General features: G+C 41.5%; 1 protein-coding gene and 1 long non-coding RNA gene across 7 annotated transcripts in view; both read left to right on the top strand.

Annotated features, from left to right (window-relative positions):
- The first annotated feature begins 485 nt into the window (after positions 1–485).
- LOC146494823 (uncharacterized) lies at positions 486–2276 on the top strand. The gene is made up of 2 exons (XR_014871394.1): positions 486–1157; positions 1999–2276. It is a non-coding gene; the product is annotated as an uncharacterized LOC146494823 (long non-coding RNA).
- Positions 2277–15772: 13496 nt separating this feature from the next.
- atp2b3b (ATPase plasma membrane Ca2+ transporting 3b) overlaps positions 15773–19881 on the top strand; it is a 100044-nt gene continuing 95935 nt past the window's right edge. For 3 of the 6 annotated variants that reach the window (XM_085144653.1, XM_085144654.1, XM_085144652.1), the window contains exon 1: positions 15774–16319. The gene's annotated coding sequence lies outside the window, so the exon portion shown is untranslated. The other 3 variants (XM_085144650.1, XM_085144655.1, XM_085144651.1) reach the window with 3 other exon arrangements.

Below are 19881 nucleotides of genomic sequence, written 5' to 3'. Positions count from 1 at the left end.
ACTTTAAGTTGAGAATTTAGCTTTTGCCTTCTTGGTGTTTTGAAATTAGAAACAAAGAGCAACTAAGAAACCAAATGACTCTGCATGCTGGTAATAGTAACTTTTCTACAACAAAGCAGGCCTACCTGAAACATTGTGTGGCATTATAGAGAACATAAAGTCATCAGGACACTGTTTACTTAGGGGGCAATACAAGGTCATTAAAATGTGTTGTTTCCTCACAGACTTCCATACAATCAAATGTTGGTTAGTAAGACTGGAACAGAGCTACTACAGTAATATGATAAACAACAAAACAAGTGTTAACGAGACTCTATGCAAGGTAGAGTCTCGTTAACACAGAGTCTCGTGAAACGAGAAAGGTAAGTATACCATTAGTGCTGCCAGGAATTAAGAAGGTAATTACTATCCAGGTGCTGCTAATCGAGCACTCAAGGAGCAAGTGTGAACACCTCTATAAAAGAAGTTGTGGCAGTTTGCTATGGAGGACCACAAGAGCCACGCGCATCGAAATAAAAAATCTTGTGCTTAATTAATGAATTGTAGAATAAAATCTGCATTTGTAAATTCATTTTTGAATTCCAATTTAATAAACTGATTTTTAAAATGCTTTCTAAGTCTTCATTTCAAAAAACATTTTCGAATTGCACTTTAATAAACTTCATTTCAAAAAACATTTTTGAATTGCACTTTAATAAACTTCATTTCAAAAACCTTTTTCGAATTGCACTTTAATAAACTGCATTTCAAAAACCTGTTTCGAATTGCACTTTAATAAACTGCATTTCAAAATCCATTTCCCTTTTCTGTTCGCTCAGGGATTAACAGGTGGATTAGCATTTGGATTAGCAGTTGGATTAGCAGTTGGATTAACAACTTCATTTTAAAAATCCTGCTGCTATTCAAATTAGCCACACCGTGGGGTGTAAGGAGCTCTCTGATTGGTTGGTCAGACACAGGCTGTCTGCCAGCCTGGATTTTTCTAGCTCATAGCTTCGCCCTGCTAAGAAGCGTGTGTGCTTGTACAAAGGCCGTTCGGCCTCGGGATTTACACTCGGCTCGACACGGATATGTGAAGAATGAAGGGACCCTGCAGCGAAACGGAGAGCCCAACCTCAGACTGAGTGCCTGTTTACAAAGTCTGACCACCTGTGAAGGTAACGTGCTAACATGGCTAACGCTAGCATCACCTCACGTAGCCTCGTTATTTTAAGGACATCTTAGCTTATGAAAGTTTTACGTCGCAGCTGTACGAGCTAGCTACGTGTTTTGTAAACTGCTGTGCTCTTCACAAATAAAGCTGGAAGCAGCTCAGACTATTAGAACCAGCACTGAGGCCCGTTACATTTATACAGTGTTAGAGCAACGGCTGCAGCCTACAGCCTTTAAACTAGCGATTAAAATGCTGACAGTAAACTCGTCAGTCCAGATGTTACCACATTACTTTGTGATACTTGTGAGTTAAAACAACTGAGACAGGCTGATTAAAATAACAGCTTTCAGTTCTCTCATTCAGCATATAAAGACTCGAGATCACACTACTGATTTCAGTTCATTTAATATGTGAGTGCACAGATTCATTCTCAACTGGACATAAACGATGATCAAAGGTTTATGTTGTATGTTGTATGATCAAAGGTTGTTGATGAATTCATCAAATCCTAGCCTGTAACACAGTGCGCTGAATCTTAGCTTTGAATGTCCAGTATATTCTAATCAGTGCAATCTAAGCATTCACTGAATCTACAGTATCTACACCTGTGTGGCAAATGTGTGGTAAAGCTACAGATAATGAAATGTAATTATTAATACAATATACATCATGAGAAACGAAAGCTGAAATTGATTCAGTTTAGTACTTTTCTCTGTATGCTCTGTGATTATAAAGGCCTTAAATTCTGTGATATATACTGTAAATGATTTTCACAGAGGTCTTAAAGTACTTAAATCACTGCTGATAGTCTGGTTGTTTATATTTTCACGTTTTTGTGTCTGTAGGGCTGTTTGATGACAATTTGGACTCCTCTGGGAGATGAGGACACACCCACACCTGTTCCATACTGCAGCCATTGATGGTGTTACGGCTCTGAGTCAGCTTTGGGCCATCAGATGCACACACTGGAAAACCAGCACCTGGACTTCATGCAGGAGAGACGGCCTCAGTGATGATGGACTCTGCATCCTCTACTTTACCTCCTAATCTCTTTCTCTTTAACACACAATTAAAATCTTAGTGAGGAAGTCTCTAACTTGTACACATTTGTACTTTTACTTGTTTTATGAGTTATTTTTAAGAAGAGTAAAGTTATTCACAAAGTTTTTATTCTTCTGTATTTATTTTGTATCATGTACCATAGTCATGCTGAACTATACAGACCTGGTGAATTGGATAAAAAAAAAATCATATCAATGAATCATTCAGCTTCAGCAGTATTTCTATTCATCTTATGAATTCCAGTCTAATGTCAATTCACTGTTTGAGTTCAGTCTTTGTCTTACTCCAGAGAATACCACCTGGTTCAATCTTTTCATCTGATTATTGGGAAAACAGTTTTCTTCTGAGAGATGCTGCTAGAGCTGAAATAGAGCCCAAAGAAACAACAAAGTTTAGTCCCTCTGGATTCTCCATGGAAAATTGTTTTATCACTCACTCAGGTGACTTCTCCAGTGTCACGGATGAGTGATGAATGTATCTCCCACTGGAAACCATTGTGTCCAGTTAAAGTCAATCGACTTTTTTAAGGAGAGTTGTTAGATGCTGTGCTCATGAGGACAATGGGTTTTAAACTTGCAGCACAACACAAAGCTGAAATACTGGATCAACGATCAAAACACATTGAGCAGTGGCGTAGAATTTTATAAGAAATTTTGTGATGGTCTTGCTCCAGTCTTGCTTAGGATGATGCGTGATTCTAAAAACGGGCGTACTACCCCAAACTCTGTATGAAGCAAATATTTCGTTAATCTTGAAGAAAGGCAGAGATGACTCCGATCCTGCTAACTTCAGGCCAATTGCGCTTCAAAATTTTGATCGAAAGGTGATAACCAAAATTTTAGCAACTAGACTGAACAAGCACCTGACCTCCATTATTCACCCTGATCAAACAGGATTTATCCCTGGCAGACTTTCTTTCTTCAACGTTAGGCGTCTTCTGAACACCATTTATTCTGACCATGGTAGTTCAGGAGGAGCAGCAATTTTAGCTCTTGATGCACATAAAGCCTTTGATCAGGTTGAGTGGTTTTATATGTTCGAGTCATTACGGAAGTTTGGGTTTGGTGAAATATTTATATCTTGGATAAAATTAGTATACGCAAATCCAATCTGTTCAGTTCTCACAAATGGAGAGAGGTCGGCGCCATTTCCTTTGCAGCGCTCTGTTCAGCAGGGCTGCCCCCTGTCCCCTGCTCTATTTGCTCTGGCATTAGAGCCCCTTGCGATTAAGATAAGAGCACATCCAAAAATACAAGGGCTCTTGGTCGGGGGTGTTGAAACTGTTATTAGTTTGTACGCAGACGACGTACTATTACAGTGGGGCAAAAAAGTATTTAGTCAGCCACCGATTGTGCAAGTTCCCCCACTTAAAATGATGACAGAGGTCAGTAATTTGCACCAGAGGTACACTTCAACTGTGAGAGACAGAATGTGAAAAAAAAAAAAAATCCATGAATTCACATGGTAGGATTTGTAAAGAATTTATTCATAAATCAGGGTGGAAAATAAGTATTTGGTCAATAACAAAAATACAACTCAATACTTTGTAACATAACCTTTGTTGGCAATAACAGAGGTCAAACATTTACTATAGGTCTTTACCAGGTTTGCACACACAGTAGCTGGTATTTTGGCCCATTCCTCCATGCAGATCTTCTCAAGAGCAGTGATGTTTTGGGGCTGTCGCCGAGCAACACGGACTTTCAACTCCCGCCACAGATTTTCTATGGGGTTGAGGTCTGGAGACTGGCTAGGCCACTCCAGGACTTTCAAATGCTTCTTACGGAGCCACTCCTTTGTTGCCCGGGCGGTGTGTTTTGGATCATTGTCATGTTGGAAGACCCAGCCTCGTTTCATCTTCAAAGTTCTCACTGATGGAAGGAGGTTTTGGCTCAAAATCTCACGATACTTGGCCCCATTCATTCTGTCCTTAACACGGATCAGTCGTCCTGTCCCCTTGGCAGAAAAACAGCCCCATAGCATGATGTTTCCACCCCCATGCTTCACAGTAGGTATGGTGTTCTTGGGATGCAACTCAGTATTCTTCTTCCTCCAAACACGACGAGTTGAGTTTATACCAAAAAGTTCTACTTTGGTTTCATCTGACCACATGACATTCTCCCAATCCTCTGCTGTATCATCCATGTGCTCTCTGGCAGACTTCAGACGGGCCTGGACATGCACTGGCTTCAGCAGCGGAACACGTCTGGCACTGCGGGATTTGATTCCCTGCCGTTGTAGTGTGTTACTGATGGTGACCTTTGTTACTTTGGTCCCAGCTCTCTGCAGGTCATTCACCAGGTCCCCCCGTGTGGTTCTGGGATCTTTGCTCACCGTTCTCATGATCATTTTGACCCCACGGGATGAGATCTTGCGTGGAGCCCCAGATCGAGGGAGATTATCAGTGGTCTTGTATGTCTTCCATTTTCTGATGATTGCTCCCACAGTTGATTTTTTCACACCAAGCTGCTTGCCTATTGTAGATTCACTCTTCCCAGTCTGGTGCAGGTCTACAATTCTTTTCCTGGTGTCCTTCGAAAGCTCTTTGGTCTTGGCCATGGCGGAGTTTGGAGCCTGACTGGTTGAGGCTGTGGACAGGTGTCTTTTATACAGATGATGAGGTCAAACAGGTGCCATTCATACAGGTAACGAGTGGGGGACAGAAAAGCTTCTTACAGAAGACGTTACAGGTCTGTGAGAGCCAGGGATTTTCCTTGTTTGAGGTGACCAAATACTTATTTTCCACCCTGATTTACGAATAAATTCTTTACAAATCCTACCATGTGAATTCATGGATTTTTTTTTCACATTCTGTCTCTCACAGTTGAAGTGTACCTCTGGTGCAAATTACTGACCTCTGTCATCATTTTAAGTGGGGGAACTTGCACAATCGGTGGCTGACTAAATACTTTTTTGCCCCACTGTATACCTGCGTAATGCAGAAGAATCTGTACCATCCCTTCTTAATCTGGTCACCTCATTTGGCAAAATTTCAGGATATACAATTAACTGGGTTAAGAGTGAACTTATGCCTTTATCTAAAACCGGTTCGCCGAGTTTTCTTTATAATGTTCCCTTCAAAATAGTTAACGACCGTCTCAGATACCTTGGATTAACTGTTCCTAAAGATCCCAAATTAATTTTTAGCTTGAACTTTGCTGAATTCTTATCAACATTAAAGCATAACATCGAGTCATGGAAAATTCTTCCCCTGTCTATGGTCGGTCGTATAAATTCCATAAAAATGGTCTCTCTTCCTAGATTTCTGTATCTTTGCCAAAATCTTCCTATTTATCTCACTTCCTCTTTCTTTAAGGAGTTGGACTCAGTTATTACTTCTTATATATGGAACAACAAGAATCCTAGGATTTCAAAACTACATCTACAAAAATCCAAATTAGAGGGAGGTCTGAGTTTACCAATATTTAAACATTATTACTGGGCTGCAAATCTAAGAGCCTTGACCTTCTGGCAACAGACATCCTCAGATCTTGGTGATTTCAACATCCCCCTTTGGGTTAAAATGGAGGCTGGCATTGTAAGGGACTCCTCTCTAGAGGCCCTGCTTTTCTCAAAAGTAGGGAGGGCTGAGAGTCTTAAGAAACTGGGGTTTGTTCCGAAACAATCTGTGCGGATTTTAAACCAAGTTAGAGGTTTTTTTGAACTGCCAAACTCCTCTGTGGAGGCACCAATATGTGATAACCATGCCTTTTTGCCTCCTTGGGATGATAAATCCTACTATGTTTGGAAGGGGAAGGGCTTGATCAAATTCAAAGATCTTTATATAGATGGAAAATTTGCATCATTTAATCAGCTTAAGCAAAAATTTGATTTACCGCACTCACATTTTTACCGTTACCTACAAGTCAGGCATTTTATGCAATCCAATATGAAGAATTACCAAGATGTTCCACATGAACATAACCTTTTTAGGGTGTTCCTGAGCCCTCCTTACTCCAAACACTTGATTTCTACAATTGTACATTTGTTTGATGACAGCATTGAAGTGCAGACTACGAGGATAAGAGACGCTTGGAGGGAGGAATTGGGCATAGAAATATCAGAATCAATGTGGGACAAATGCCTATCAAAAATTCATTCCTGCTCTGTTAACAGCAGACATCAATTAATACAATTTAAAATTGTCCATCGGCTACATTATTCCAAAGTTCGGCTACACAAAATTTATCCTTCAACTTCCCCCATATGTGACAGATGTAAAACATCAGAGAGCACATTGGCTCACGCTTTCTGGCATTGCCCCTCATTGACCAATTTTTGGTCCAAAATATTTGATTGGTACTCTAAAGCTTATGGGATCTCCATCTCACCCAATCCAGAAATTGCAGTTTTTGGCTGTGTACGTTCCAGAACTATCCCTGCGATTGTGCGGGTGCCAATCGACCTCGGAATGATGATTGCGAAAAGACTTATTCTAAAGGAATGGAAGTCCGCTGCTCCTCCCTCCTTCAGTGTCTGGCTCAATGACATGTTATCAGTCATTCAGCTGGAGAAAGTTCGATACCTGCAAACACCTGCAGCAAATGTTTTCTCAAAATCCTGGACTCCGTTTTGTACTCACCTTGAGAAAGCTCACGTTGTATAAACATGTACCATAGCACTGCAATTTCCCTGTTTATTACATATTCATGACATTTAATTCATTACGGATACTGGTAGTTTCTAATTTTAATGTTTTCTTTCGTCTTTCCCTATTGATTATTATTATTGTGCTATTTCTTGTCCTATCATCTCAGCGCCTGAGCTGTATTTGTTTGTTGAGGGGTTTTCTATGCTGAAAAAATTTAAATAAAATATTGAAAAAAAAAACACATTGAGCAGAATTAAGTCAAAATGTAATATCCTCATATGATGACACATCACACATGATCCAGCATTGTTCTAAGAATGCAAATTTTCTTATTGGAAGTTTCCACCGCTGCCAGAAAGGGACAGATTTCTGGCTGGTCTTAATGAGTGGTCGTTTCTCTCTTGTTTTCTCTGGAATTGCTGCACGGAGGATGTAACACCCATGATAAGCGCTGAGGTGTGTGTCCTTGTCAGAAATCAGCAATGCTCAGCTTCCAGGTAAGGAGAAGTGGAACCAGAAGATATTCAAATGCATCTCTCCACAGCTGCTGATGAATTCTACAAAAAACAAAGTTTGTTAAAAACATTTGCAGTTGAATCACCACTGATTTATCACTGACATCCATTTACTCAAAAATTACTGACAAGTGGATAACTAGAATATATAGTTTATAATTTCAACATTGTACTGTAAAAAATGGAACTTTATATGACAAATGTGGTGTGGTGCTTGTGGAATTTTTAACAAGGACCCTACAAAACTTTACAGTACTCATGCTGCCACACCTCTGATGGCTAGGCGTGCAGTTCCTGCTTTAAATGCATTCACTTTTAAGATTAAGAAATCTAAGTGATAAGAGGCCAGAAATGTTTGAACTTGCTTATGAACCTAAATCACTGAGGCCGTCTCTCCTGCATGAAGTCCCGGTGCTGGTTTTCCAGTGTGTGCGTCTGATGGCCCAAAGCTGACTCAGAGCTGTAACACCATCAATGGCTGCAGTATGGAACAGGTGTGGGTGTGTCCTCATCTCCCAGAGGAGTCCAAATTGTCATCAAACAGCCCTACAGACACAAAAATGTGAAAATATAAACAACCAGACTATCAGCAGTGATTTAAGTACTTTAAGACCTCTGTGAAAATCATTTACAGTATATATCACAGAATTTAAGGCCTTTATAATCACAGAGCATACAGAGAAAAGTACTAAACTGAATCAATTTCAGCTTTCGTTTCTCATGATGTATATTGTATTAATAATTAAATTTCATTATCTGTAGCTTTACCACACATTTACCACACAGGTGTAGATACTGTAGGTTCAGTGAATGCTTAGATTGCACTGATTAGAATATACTGGACATTCAAAGCTAAGATTCAGCGCACTGTGTTACAGGCTAGGATTTGATGAATTCATCATATATACAACCTTTGATCATCGTTTATGTCCAGTTGAGAATGAATCTGTGCACTCACATATTAAATTAACTGAAATCAGTAGTGTGATCTCGAGTCTTTATATGCTGAATGAGAGAACTGAAAGCTGTTATTTTAATCAGCCTGTCTCAGTTGTTTTAACTCACAAGTATCACAAAGTAATGTGGTAACATCTGGACTGACGAGTTTACTGTCAGCATTTTAATCGCTAGTTTAAAGGCTGTAGGCTGCAGCCGTTGCTCTAACACTGTATAAATGTAACGGGCCTCAGTGCTGGTTCTAATAGTCTGAGCTGCTTCCAGCTTTATTTGTGAAGAGCACAGCAGCTTACAAAACACGTAGCTAGCTCGTACAGCTGCGACGTAAAACTTTCATAAGCTAAGATGTCCTTAAAATAACGAGGCTACATGCGGTGATGCTAGCGTTAGCCATGTTAGCACGTTACCTTCACAGGTGGTCAGACTTTGTAAACAGGCACTCAGTCAGAGGTTGGGCTCTCCGTTTCGCTGCAGGGTCCCTTCATTCTTCACATATCCGTGTCGAGCCGAGTGTAAATCCCGAGGCCGAACGGCCTTTGTACAAGCACACATGCTTCTTAGCAGGGCGAAGCTATGAGCTAGAAAAATCCAGGCTGGTAGACAGCCTGTGTCTGACCAACCAATCAGAGAGCTCCTTACATCCCACGGTGTGGCTAATTTGAATAGCAGCAGGATTTTTAAAATGAAGTTGTTAATTGACCCTGTGCACGAGAAAATGCTAACTTCCTGGTTTGAGACCGGATGTGGGGTTGTACATTTCCGGTAGCTTTACTTTGCGGTCAATCGCTACTGCGAAGATATACTCCAAAATCATGTCCAAAACTCGAAAACGGAAAGATTGTGTTAAGTTACAAAGAGCAGAAGGTGGGAACACTCACCACTGTTGTGTCATAAAAAATCTAATGATCAATTTTGACGTTTAAAGAGTTTCGATCGATCTGTTGTTTACATCACTCAACACAAGCAGAACTGCATTACTGCATGCAGAAGACACATCGTCCACATTCAGAAGCACATCTCTGTATAGTCAAGTACACACCTACACAGCATGTTAACTAACCTGTGAAAAAAGCCACACAAAAAATGAATGATTGCTGGTAACGGTTTCTATGCATTAGTATTTACGAAGGGTATGTTGTGACTTACCTTCAAAATTACAGCGGTCCCTCACTATAATGCGGTTCACCTTTCACCTCGCTGTTTCGCAGATTTTTTAGTGCAAGTTTGCATGCTTTTTTTTTTTACATCACATTGTGTCCTGCGTCCTGATCGCTGCAGACGATCTCCTCCGTGAAGTCTCTCCTGTACAGTACAGAATCGCTGCATCGATCGTTAGCAGTGTTACTCTGAAGTGCAGTACTGTATGTCCACGAAACGTTTTGCACCGTCAAAAAATAAAATTGGCTACTTGATTTCACCTATCGCTGGTTATTTTTAGAACATAACACCCGCGATAAACGAGGGACAGCTGAGAAATATAACATTTAAATCCCTTTTCTCTTTTGCTCTGAGGCGCGGGGGAAAAATATCGACAAGTCGATGAACATCATTTACAGATATATTGGGTAAATGCCCAAGACTTCTATAGAAATGTAAATCGCCGGTTGATTCATTAATTTGCTTAACTTGTTTTGGACCGTAAACAGGGCGCGAATAGGACACCGGAAACAAAGCTCCCCACAGGAGTTTCCACACTGGAAGTAGCATATGCTAACGTGCACATAGTCAATCCAACTGCTAATCCAAATGCTAATCCACATGTTAATCCCTGAGCGAACAGGAAAGGGAAATGGATTTTGAAATGCAGTTTATTAAAGTGCAATTCGAAAAAGATTTTTGAAATGCAGTTTATTAAAGTGCAATTCAAAAAAGGTTTTTGAAATAAAGTTTATTAAAGTGCAATTCAAAAAAGGTTTTTGAAATGCAGTTTATTAAAGTGCAATTCGAAAAAGGTTTTTGAAATGAAGTTTATTAAAGTGTAATTCGAAAATGTTTTTTGAAATGAAGACTTAAAAAGCATTTTAAAAATCAGTTTATTAAATTGGAATTCAAAAATGAATTTACAAATGCAGATTTTATTCTACAATTCATTAATTAAGCACAGGATTTTTTATTTCGATGTGTGTGGCTCTTGTGGTCCTCCACAGTTTGCTTGTATGGAGCATTCTGGTGTGTGTTAAAACCATTGACTGTAGAAAACATGAACGACGCGACAGGTCCCCAAAAATGAAGCCACAACGTCTCTATCGCCCCCTGGTGTCTGGCTAGGTCATAAACCCCGCCTCCTCCATGTTAGCGGATGGGACTGTGGTCAGACTAAAATAAATTTATTCTCCTTAGATAATTTTTTTCCAAAGATTCTTTCTTTTGTTTTCAATAGTTCTCATCACGCTGATTGATGTTCAAGGGGTCTCCTTTCCCATAAGTTTGATTCTAATTCCTAATTCCTACCGCGGTGATGTTAAATTGGGGTGAAACGTCATCATAAGAGCTTTGACTGACAGCTGCAGTCACGGAGAAACTTGCGTATCTCTGTTCGCGAATAGCAGATAGAGCGTAGGCTCTGAGAGGAGGACCAGCGTTTACGCTACGAAAACAACGACCGAGTGTTTTAACCTGACAGCCTGAGGTGTTCTTCAGTAAACTGGACTACCCGACAGAAGGACCCGAGGCCCCGCTGCACTTTTTCGGTAAGTTAAACGTGTATGTAAGCTAATCCTTAACTACCGTCCATAGCTAGCTCCTGAGACCTAGCTAGCTAAGATGAGCACTCGGCTGTCAGGGTTCCTTTAGCTAATCTGTGCAGGTGAATGAATTTACTGAAGAAATCAAGAGAAACGCCCCGGGCTGCTCAGTCACTAATTACTGTTACTGTACTTTTATTACAAGTATTATACTGTAAAAGCAACAGGCTGCACCCTGCTTCAGCTCCTGTGCAGAGCTGAATATTAAATATGTGCAAACAACAGCAGTTTTCAGTCTCTTGCCACATCTGTAAAGACAGTAACCATTTATTTTAAAGCTTGTACTTCAGTAACTCATCATTAATCAGGAACTATGGATTAAAGTACTGTAGTGTACTGTAATACTGTACTGAAAAAATGTAAGAGAAGAACTTCAGATCCTGAGTGTGTGAGGACAGAAGAATCAGCTTTATTTCAATATTGAGGGATAAAATTTATATCTGAGTTTGATGGTTCTGTTGTCTTTGTGATTACAGGAGCTGCCCTCCGATTCAGTCCTCAGCACCACCCAGTGACAGCAGACAGATCATCCAACATGTTCACATGTTAACTGCAAAATGAACTGATGGAAACAGTACAAAGGTTAAAGTACCACACGTGCTGTAGTGAAAGCTGCAGCTGTTTTATTGATAAAGTTAAAGACAAAAAAACAAAAGGATTAATCACTCATGTAACTGTGTCACTATATATCAGCATTAACAGGACCTCAGTTTGGTGTTTCACAACGCTGCTGATCTCAGACCTGCACAGCTTCCGTTTTAAACACTTGATGTACTCAGCTGCATGAAGAGCATATGAGATTTTCTCTAACACAATTAAATAAAACCTGATGAAGGTCAAAGGTCGTCACTTGTATGTTGAACTACAAACTTGTCATCTGGAATTCTTTCACAGTTTTTTGCAGATAGTGTGTTATTTATCATGAAGTGATTCAGAGTTATTCATACCAGAGTAACCAGAGAGGATCACATATTTTTAAATATATAACTTTCTACAGGACTGAATATAATATCTTTATGTAAAAGTCCGGAGCCTCTGGGGAGTATCTGAGTATTTATAACATTACACAAACCAAAGGTCTCATCACAGTGTTGATGAAATGCTGGGTTTATCCATCTCCTGGGGCGGGCCTACGGAGGAGTGCTGAAGATTTCCCTGTGAGGGAGCTGCTGGTGAAGATCATGAGTCCTGCTTGATCAATGCCATGAGCTTCAGTCTTCCTGTTGTTTCTTAAATGATGCCTCTTACAGCGGGTTAACAGAACTTATGGCACAGGACAGCTGTGATGAAAGAAAGGGAAGAAGTTTCTCCAAACCTCTGGACCCAGGAAACCCAGCTTGGTCCTGATGGTCTCCCTCACTAGTTTCTCTCCAAGGTGAATGTAGCTGTTGATATAATATGGACTCTATTATTAAATGAAAAGAACAAATTAGACTACACTACTGAAACGTTCTGCTGATGTTTTTAAAGTCTCCATGTTACCAGGCTGTAGAGATTTAAACAGTTTTAGATCCATTACACTCAGTCTTATGTTAAAATCTCAAAGGACAGCATTATATTTTTGATATTAACAGTAACTCTGGGCCTCTGTAGAGTGTGCAGCTGATCTCGTCGCTGTCTAAAAATGGATTAAAAAAAACACAAGAAGTGCTGAATCCTTCAATAACACAGACTATTAGAGTAGCAGGTGTGTAGCATCGTTAACTAGCTAGCAACAAGCCTCTAACACAGTGCATATGCTAGCGGCTAATCTAGCTAACGAATTAACAACAGAGCGATTTTAGAACTATAAGATGATAAGCTGTGTGTCTTTTTTATAACAGTGACATGGTTGTATTTACCTTAATTAAACGAGTCGTCAGTCGAGGTAAACCAGCAAAAAAACTCGAGCAGCCGGGCTACGTAAAAAGTGTAGGGGGGCGTGTTTGCGGTCCAGCGGGTGTGTGGGCGGGAGCGTTACACAGTCGCTCCACCTCAAGTCACTACTGCGCAGACTCTGGCTCCAAATTTGCAAGATGGCAGCCTCCACAAGCGGGGTATTTTGGCTTCATTTTTGCACAATGGTAGGAGGCGGGGTCGCGTCGTCCATCTTTTCTACAGTCAATGGTTAAAACAATGTCACAATCTTCGCAGGACTGGCTGTCCTGTCAAACTATGCAATGCTCAGAGCAAGGGCGTAGATTTGGCATGGACGGAAGGGACGTGTCCCCACCAATATCCAGCGATTATTGAATTGTCCCCACCAATAATTTGATCTCTTCGAGTAAAGTAAAACAACACCGATAGAAATTTTAAAAAAGCGATCTGTCAACGTCTCATTCACCCAGCGGTGCAGAAAGAGTTAAATTACGTTCTCTACTGGAGTCCTATATCATGTGACAAATATGGCCGATGTGATTGGCTGTGCCTTTCAGGGAGCTCTGTTTAGTTTTAGCAGCGGCAAGCCTGCGCTGCGAGGAGGAGAGGAGGATGGCAGCAAAGAGGAAGAACCTGGATATAAGAAAGTATTTTTCAAAGAAACATGTAAGTCACTTAAAGTCAAGTTCACTCATATAATCTGTCCATCATAATAACGCTGCAGGCTATGCAAGGCAATACATGCCAACCCTCCCGTTTTTTCTCGGACAATCCCGAATTTCAGTGCCCCTCTTATTACTCTGTCTGGGTTGCAAAATAAACTTTTAAAAATTTTTCAGGCGAGAATGTAGCTGTGCAAACTTCAAATATCTGAACCTGGGAGAACAGCAAACTCCCGGCACATCGTTTTAGGCTTTGGTCCACATCAGTCTAAAATTGTATGTAACCATGAATAACGTGTTGCCATGTCCACCAGGAGAGACTGGACAGTATAGATGTAAAACAAATATGCCAGCAGTTTATCTCAGTTAATGAGAGGAGAAGGCATGTGTTTGGCTCCTTCACATAGTGGACATTGAGTTGTTGTGTGGGACACCAGTAGTCCATGTCTGTTGCTGTAACAGTAGTTCATGTTTAGAGTAAAACATCCCAGCTCACTGATTTGATAGGAGCAATAGTGCCTAAAATGTTGCATAATTTTGCTAAGAGATCTGTTACTTTGTGGTAATCTTAGATGAGTAATTTTATGGACAAAACCCACCAGGTCATTCAGTGTTCCCTTAGTGCTAATGTGTCAGAGATGTTGGTGTACTATAACTGAAGTAATGTTGTTAAGTCCTTAAAGTCATATTCTTTTATTGTCATGACTGTATTTGAAGCTATTTTTATTTTTGTATGATATCTGATTTATATGGAATATGGCTGAAGTAAACTAAAGTATAAAATACTTAGTCAGTCATTTGTTTAATAGTAATTTAACATTATATAATTCACATACAAAACTATGAATTGTAATTTTAAATGGTTTAAAAGCAGGTAGAATAGCATATGTAGGCAAGTATATTTCTCCTTTTTTTTAAAATCAAGAAGCAAAAACAAAAAGGAAAAAAAAAAGAAACAGGGCAGGGTTCGGTGGTTGACTCATCTGTCCCCACCAATGCCAAAACCAAATCTACGCCCTTGGCTCAGAGAGAAAAAAAAATACCCAAAAACAGAAAGACCCAAGTGCTATATCTCAGATTCCACATGTCTCGGTTAGCATGTTAAATGTTAAAGTTCATGAAAGTACAATAACAAAAAATCTGAACCAGTCTGGCTTGTTTGGAAGGGTTGCCAGAAGAAAGCCTCCTCTCTAAAAAGAACATGGCAGCATGGCTTAGAGGTGCAAAACTGCATGTGAAGAAGTCACAAGACTTCTGGAATAATGTCCTTTGGATGGACAAGACAAAAGTGGAGATGTTTGGCTATAATGCAGCTCATAATTGGAAACAATTTATCTGAATTTCAGGAGTGGGCCAACACCTTATACACACCCCTTCCAGTTGTCTGTCTGTATATGACCCCCCACCTCCTGAAAGACAAGCTGTTTGTTGTTTTTACTTGTTTTTATGGCACATCCTCCCTCCCTTTTTAAAACTCATTTACCTTTCATTAGCACATGAAGCTATGTCTGGCCCAGAAGCTGAGATTGTCCCTAAACTGCAGCCTTAATTCTTGCTTAACCATTATCTACCTGAAACTCTAAATGACGATGTGGTCCCAGCTAGTGAAGGCACATCATAATGCACACATTTGGCAAAATAACATGTCACCACAAACACCACACCATTTATGTAAACATTTAACATTTAAAATGTTGGTGTTCTTTCTGTATAAAGTGTTCGTAACTCAAATGCCAGACATGTAAAGATTGTAGTGAATTTAAATGGACAGGATCTGATCCACGTGTTCTTTAAATGTAGTACTAATTGCCATTTTGTTTAAATGTGCTGGATTACATATTTTGCTGTTTGCAGAATAAGAGTTTTGATGTTTTCCGTTGTTATAAGATTTGCCGTTAGTTGATTTGGCATAAAATGAGTTCTCCAAATTACCAAAATGGCTGCCTATTTTGGTAACTTGGAGAACTCAATTTAAGCCCAATTAAGGACCTGAACAGTGGTGAAGTGGATTAGAATGGTTAGTTTGTGGCTATAGGTCTATAAGTGAACGACTGGAAGCTTTATTTTTAAAAGGTAATGTTGAGATCAATGCGTACCTGTGCTGGGATTTTTTAAAAGATGGCTTTAGATGCCAACTGATAACAGAGACTGCTCTAGAGGAAAAACGTTCGTTGCGGTGTGTCTGGTGTCGTCATGACGCAGGCGAGTAGGTGGGGGTGACGTACAGAGCATCCCTCAACCCCCACTAACGGATGCTGAGACTGAGCTCCTGTGCGCGCGAGCTCTGGTAGCAGCTCAATCTCCTCATCATCCTGCAAAGATGTCGCATGAGCTTCTCCTCACACGTTTGTTTTCTTTCCTTTTTCTCCCACTGCCCTTCACAGTTCGCCGAATTTGGTTAAATTAGCTGCTTTCACAGCAGGGAGTAGCTATCCTCGTCCAGGCACACGGACGCCCCCTCCCCACAACGGAGGTGTTTAAACCCTCAACCGGCGCATTACCTCTCTCTCTCTCTCTCTCTCTCTCTCCAACCGCCGCAGAACTCCGCCGACCAACCGTCAGGTGACCGCGCGGAGCGGAATATTCACCCGCACGGCCGTCGACTTTCATCCCTTCACTCCTTCGGACTCCAGGCAACGGGAGCTGCCGCATTCCCTGTCCCCCCGTGTCTTCTCATCCGGTTTGGGACATTCTCCGCTCCACGCACACGCAGATTAACCGGGATTCTGCCTCCCCACCCGCGCGCTGATGCTGATGTCCTTGAGCTCGGCCTGGACGGTGAGTCGATGAGTCCGTGCGTGCTCGCGTGCGTGACTATTATTTACCCCGGGCACCCGAGCGCCTTTTTAATGGGGAAGATGTGCTGCTTTCGCTGTGATTCATTACTCGCATGTCGGGAGGTTTTTACGGGCTTACAGAATATGCAACATGACCTGATGTGGCATTTGTCATCGCAGGCCTTACACAGCTATAATAAAGCCTATACAGTAGAGCATACCATAATAACCTGGCGAGCAGCGCTATGACATTATAAGGAAGTGTGTGCCTGCGTGTACGCGCGTCTACGCGCCGATGTGCGTGCGCACGCGTGTGTAAACCTACATATATTCATCCTTCCATCCATCCACTCATCCGTGTCCCGTGTCAGTTGATGAAGGGCTACAGTCCCACATTATCACCGAGCAGCACGCGCTGTTCTCGCGCCTGTCTCTTGCCTTTCCCGGGCGCTGTATGCAGCAGGCATGTAAGGGCTATTTGGGATCAGTTTCGTTGTTTGTCTCGGTTACGGCGCATCGCACCTGCAGCGCCAACTGCGGGGGGTTTCATTTTGATCCGGTAATGATCCGTGGCCCAAGGGACCTTCACATGTCGCCCGGCGTCGCGTGGGTGTGAGTTAGGCAGAGTGGGCCGGCGGTGGCCGGGCCAGTAACCTTGCGGAGGGACATCGGGTAAGCTAGTGGCGCACCACTGGCTTCACTCTGTCTCTCCTTGCCTTTTAGCGGGCCTGCCATGTAAGTGTCTCGACTTTATTCATAACCTCCTCTTGTTGCTGTATGTGTTGAAGATGAGCCGAGAGATGAAGCTTGAGTAAGTGTGAAGGTGACCAGGAAAGGTCGTTTTGAATGGGAAATACACTGTTGCATGAGGCAGCTCCAGGTGCACCAAGAATTAGTAATGTGTGTGAATGTGACTTTAGCTTTGGGTGGGTGGAGATGTATATGCGCTCATGTGGGAAGGACATGGGATACCAGTATATCAGTGCTGGATGTGATGGAAACAGATGGATACACGATAGTACCCATTAACTAGTTATCACCAGGCCATTTTCTTTCATTCTTTCTTTCCCCAAATTTATGCCCACATTTTGTTGTCTTTCTCAAACGTTCTCCATCCCCACCCCCCTCATCATTATCCTGTTTATTTAATGGCTCTACCGTAATGTGGATTCTAAGCCCTGTTGGCGGCCCACCTTTAATGGCTTCAGCCTCTGACTGTGTTAAATTCTAAGTGTGCTATTCCCACTGGGGAATAACAGAAGTGTGACTGGCACCAAGCCAGGCAGGCAGCTGCCCAGATACAAAGGCCCCACCAGAGGGCCTGTCGGAAAGTAGGACTGCAGGTGCACAGGTGGACTGCAGCGAGCTATAGGGAATACTGACACGCTCACATACACGGAATGTGGACAATCTCACCCCAGATGACAACAGTGTGCACAAGATTTAGAAACGTGAACACACTGCTGCACACAAACTTATTCAGTTACACATGCTCAAGTCTGTGGAGCCTGGTTTGCCTCTATCCACCACACACATACTCACACACACACACACAAAGTCAGAAAGCATACATGGACGTCCTGGCCCGAATTCAAATCCCATGAGGATATTCTCTCCTGTGTCTTCTGCACACTTCTCAACCTCCTTGCTGCTGCAATGAAGAGAAAACACCAGAGGGAACAGAGCGGACACTTTCTCTTTTTAAAAAAAATCAAATTGCTTCAACCCTCTAAGGGATAGTGTGTGGATAAGCAGGTCCAGCATTCAGTATAAATGGGCAGGCTGCTGACAATTGTGGTGACCTTTTGTTTGACTCTTTTCATGTTCAGACACATTTTCAGTCAGGACAGGACACCCCTACCCCCTTCGCTGACTCTCTTATTTTGAAAGCGTTGTTGTGTATGACACATTTGTGTGCGTCATGACAGATCATATAATTGATGTCTCTGGGCATGAGGGTTTGTGTCTTTGTGTGCTTACTGTCCATTTGTGATGCTTGCATCCTGTGCCTAAAGGTTTGTGTGCATAAGAGTTAGAAATGCATGACAAAACAAAGTGCTTCTCTTTTTTTGCTATGTATGTAATGCAGCCTTACATGCACTTATGTGTTGCACACATCAAAGCTGAGTCAAGCAGAAGGCCACATTCAGAGTTGGGTGCTGTAGTTTGGACGATGAACAGAAGTGTTTGTTGCGTGACCGTTACAAAATCAGACGGAATCAGTGAGTAAGACATCAGGCTGGATAAGAAAATGTGCGACTGGCTGAGTAAATAAATGATTGCTGTAGCAGGAAGCAGGTAGACGGGGAGAGCAGCAAAAACAGGGTGTTGGGATTGGGGCGGAGGTAAAAATAGGTAAAAATAATAACAAGCAATGAGACACCACAAGACACAGAATGGAAGAACACAAAAAGGTGGTAAAACCATATAGATGGAGCAGAAAGATAGATATAGAGCAAGAAGAAGCTTCAAAGGCAAAGGAGGGTGACTCAGTCATAAACTAACACTCTCAGTCAGGATAGAAGCATGACAGGGAAGAGAAGAAAAAGGGGAGGGAGAAGATGCAAGAGGCAGAGACTGAAGAGTGGAGAGGAGGGAGGAGAAAAGGAATTAATAATCAGTTTCACTTTGGGGTTTTTTCTGCTCGTCCACATGTAAAATACTCTTATAGGGAAAAAGGCGGTGCTATTTGCTCATGCAGGATGAAGCTTCGTTAGTGTTGGTGCAGTGGAAAGAGAAAGGAATGTGCTGCCGTCCTAGGCGATGCTGAGCGTTGTTGGTGTCAGATTTATTTTAATGAAATTTGTCCCAGAGATAGGTTAACATGTTTTTGTCAGTGATTAGGAAATTGTTTTTCAATAGATTAAGATGAGGAGCTCACTTCAGGAAATTCCAGATGTAGTGTATTCAACTGGTCTAAATTAATACTATCGGAGTATGACAGGCTAGCTTACTGTTTAGAAGTCCCACAAAAATATAAAAATATCCAAAGCAGGAAAAAGAATATATCTAGTTTCCCCACCAGTGGCGTTTTCATTTTTTTTTTTTTCAATTTTTTTTCCCTTTTTTAATGTAATAGCCCCAGCGAACCGGGGGGATAGGATTAGAAAATTCCATCTGAAGTAAAACCAAACCAGCTAAAATTACTTGCAAATTCAGTGTGTTCCCACAACATTAATAATCACAGACCTCCCAACTACATCAAGGGGCTCTACAGTAGGACATGTGGCTGCCCTATAACCATATGGTGACCCCATGTATGATGCAGGACAAGATTCCCGGGGATAGTAGGGCTAAAACAGTGCAGCGCTGTAAATACAAAACTATTTTATTGAGTGGTAGAATTAAAGAATAACGTCTCACACATACTTTGTGTGAAGTCCTCCTTTGTAAAGTAAAGAAGTTAGAGAATGGATGGCTGTAGAAAAAAAAACACTATTGCTATTTAGGCACAGTGTTACATTGGGTGACATGCTCTCCCACGTTTGCACACATTCGCATTTTGACCCACAGTTGTAAATAGTTCTCTGTAAAACATCAGTTTAGTCCTCTTTAAGCAATAA

This window comes from Neolamprologus multifasciatus, chromosome 20 (assembly GCF_963576455.1).
Source record: "Neolamprologus multifasciatus chromosome 20, fNeoMul1.2, whole genome shotgun sequence".
Lineage (NCBI taxonomy): Eukaryota > Metazoa > Chordata > Actinopteri > Cichliformes > Cichlidae > Neolamprologus > Neolamprologus multifasciatus.
The sequence above is the reverse complement of the archived record's forward strand: the minus strand, read 5'-3'. Positions and strand labels throughout refer to the sequence as shown.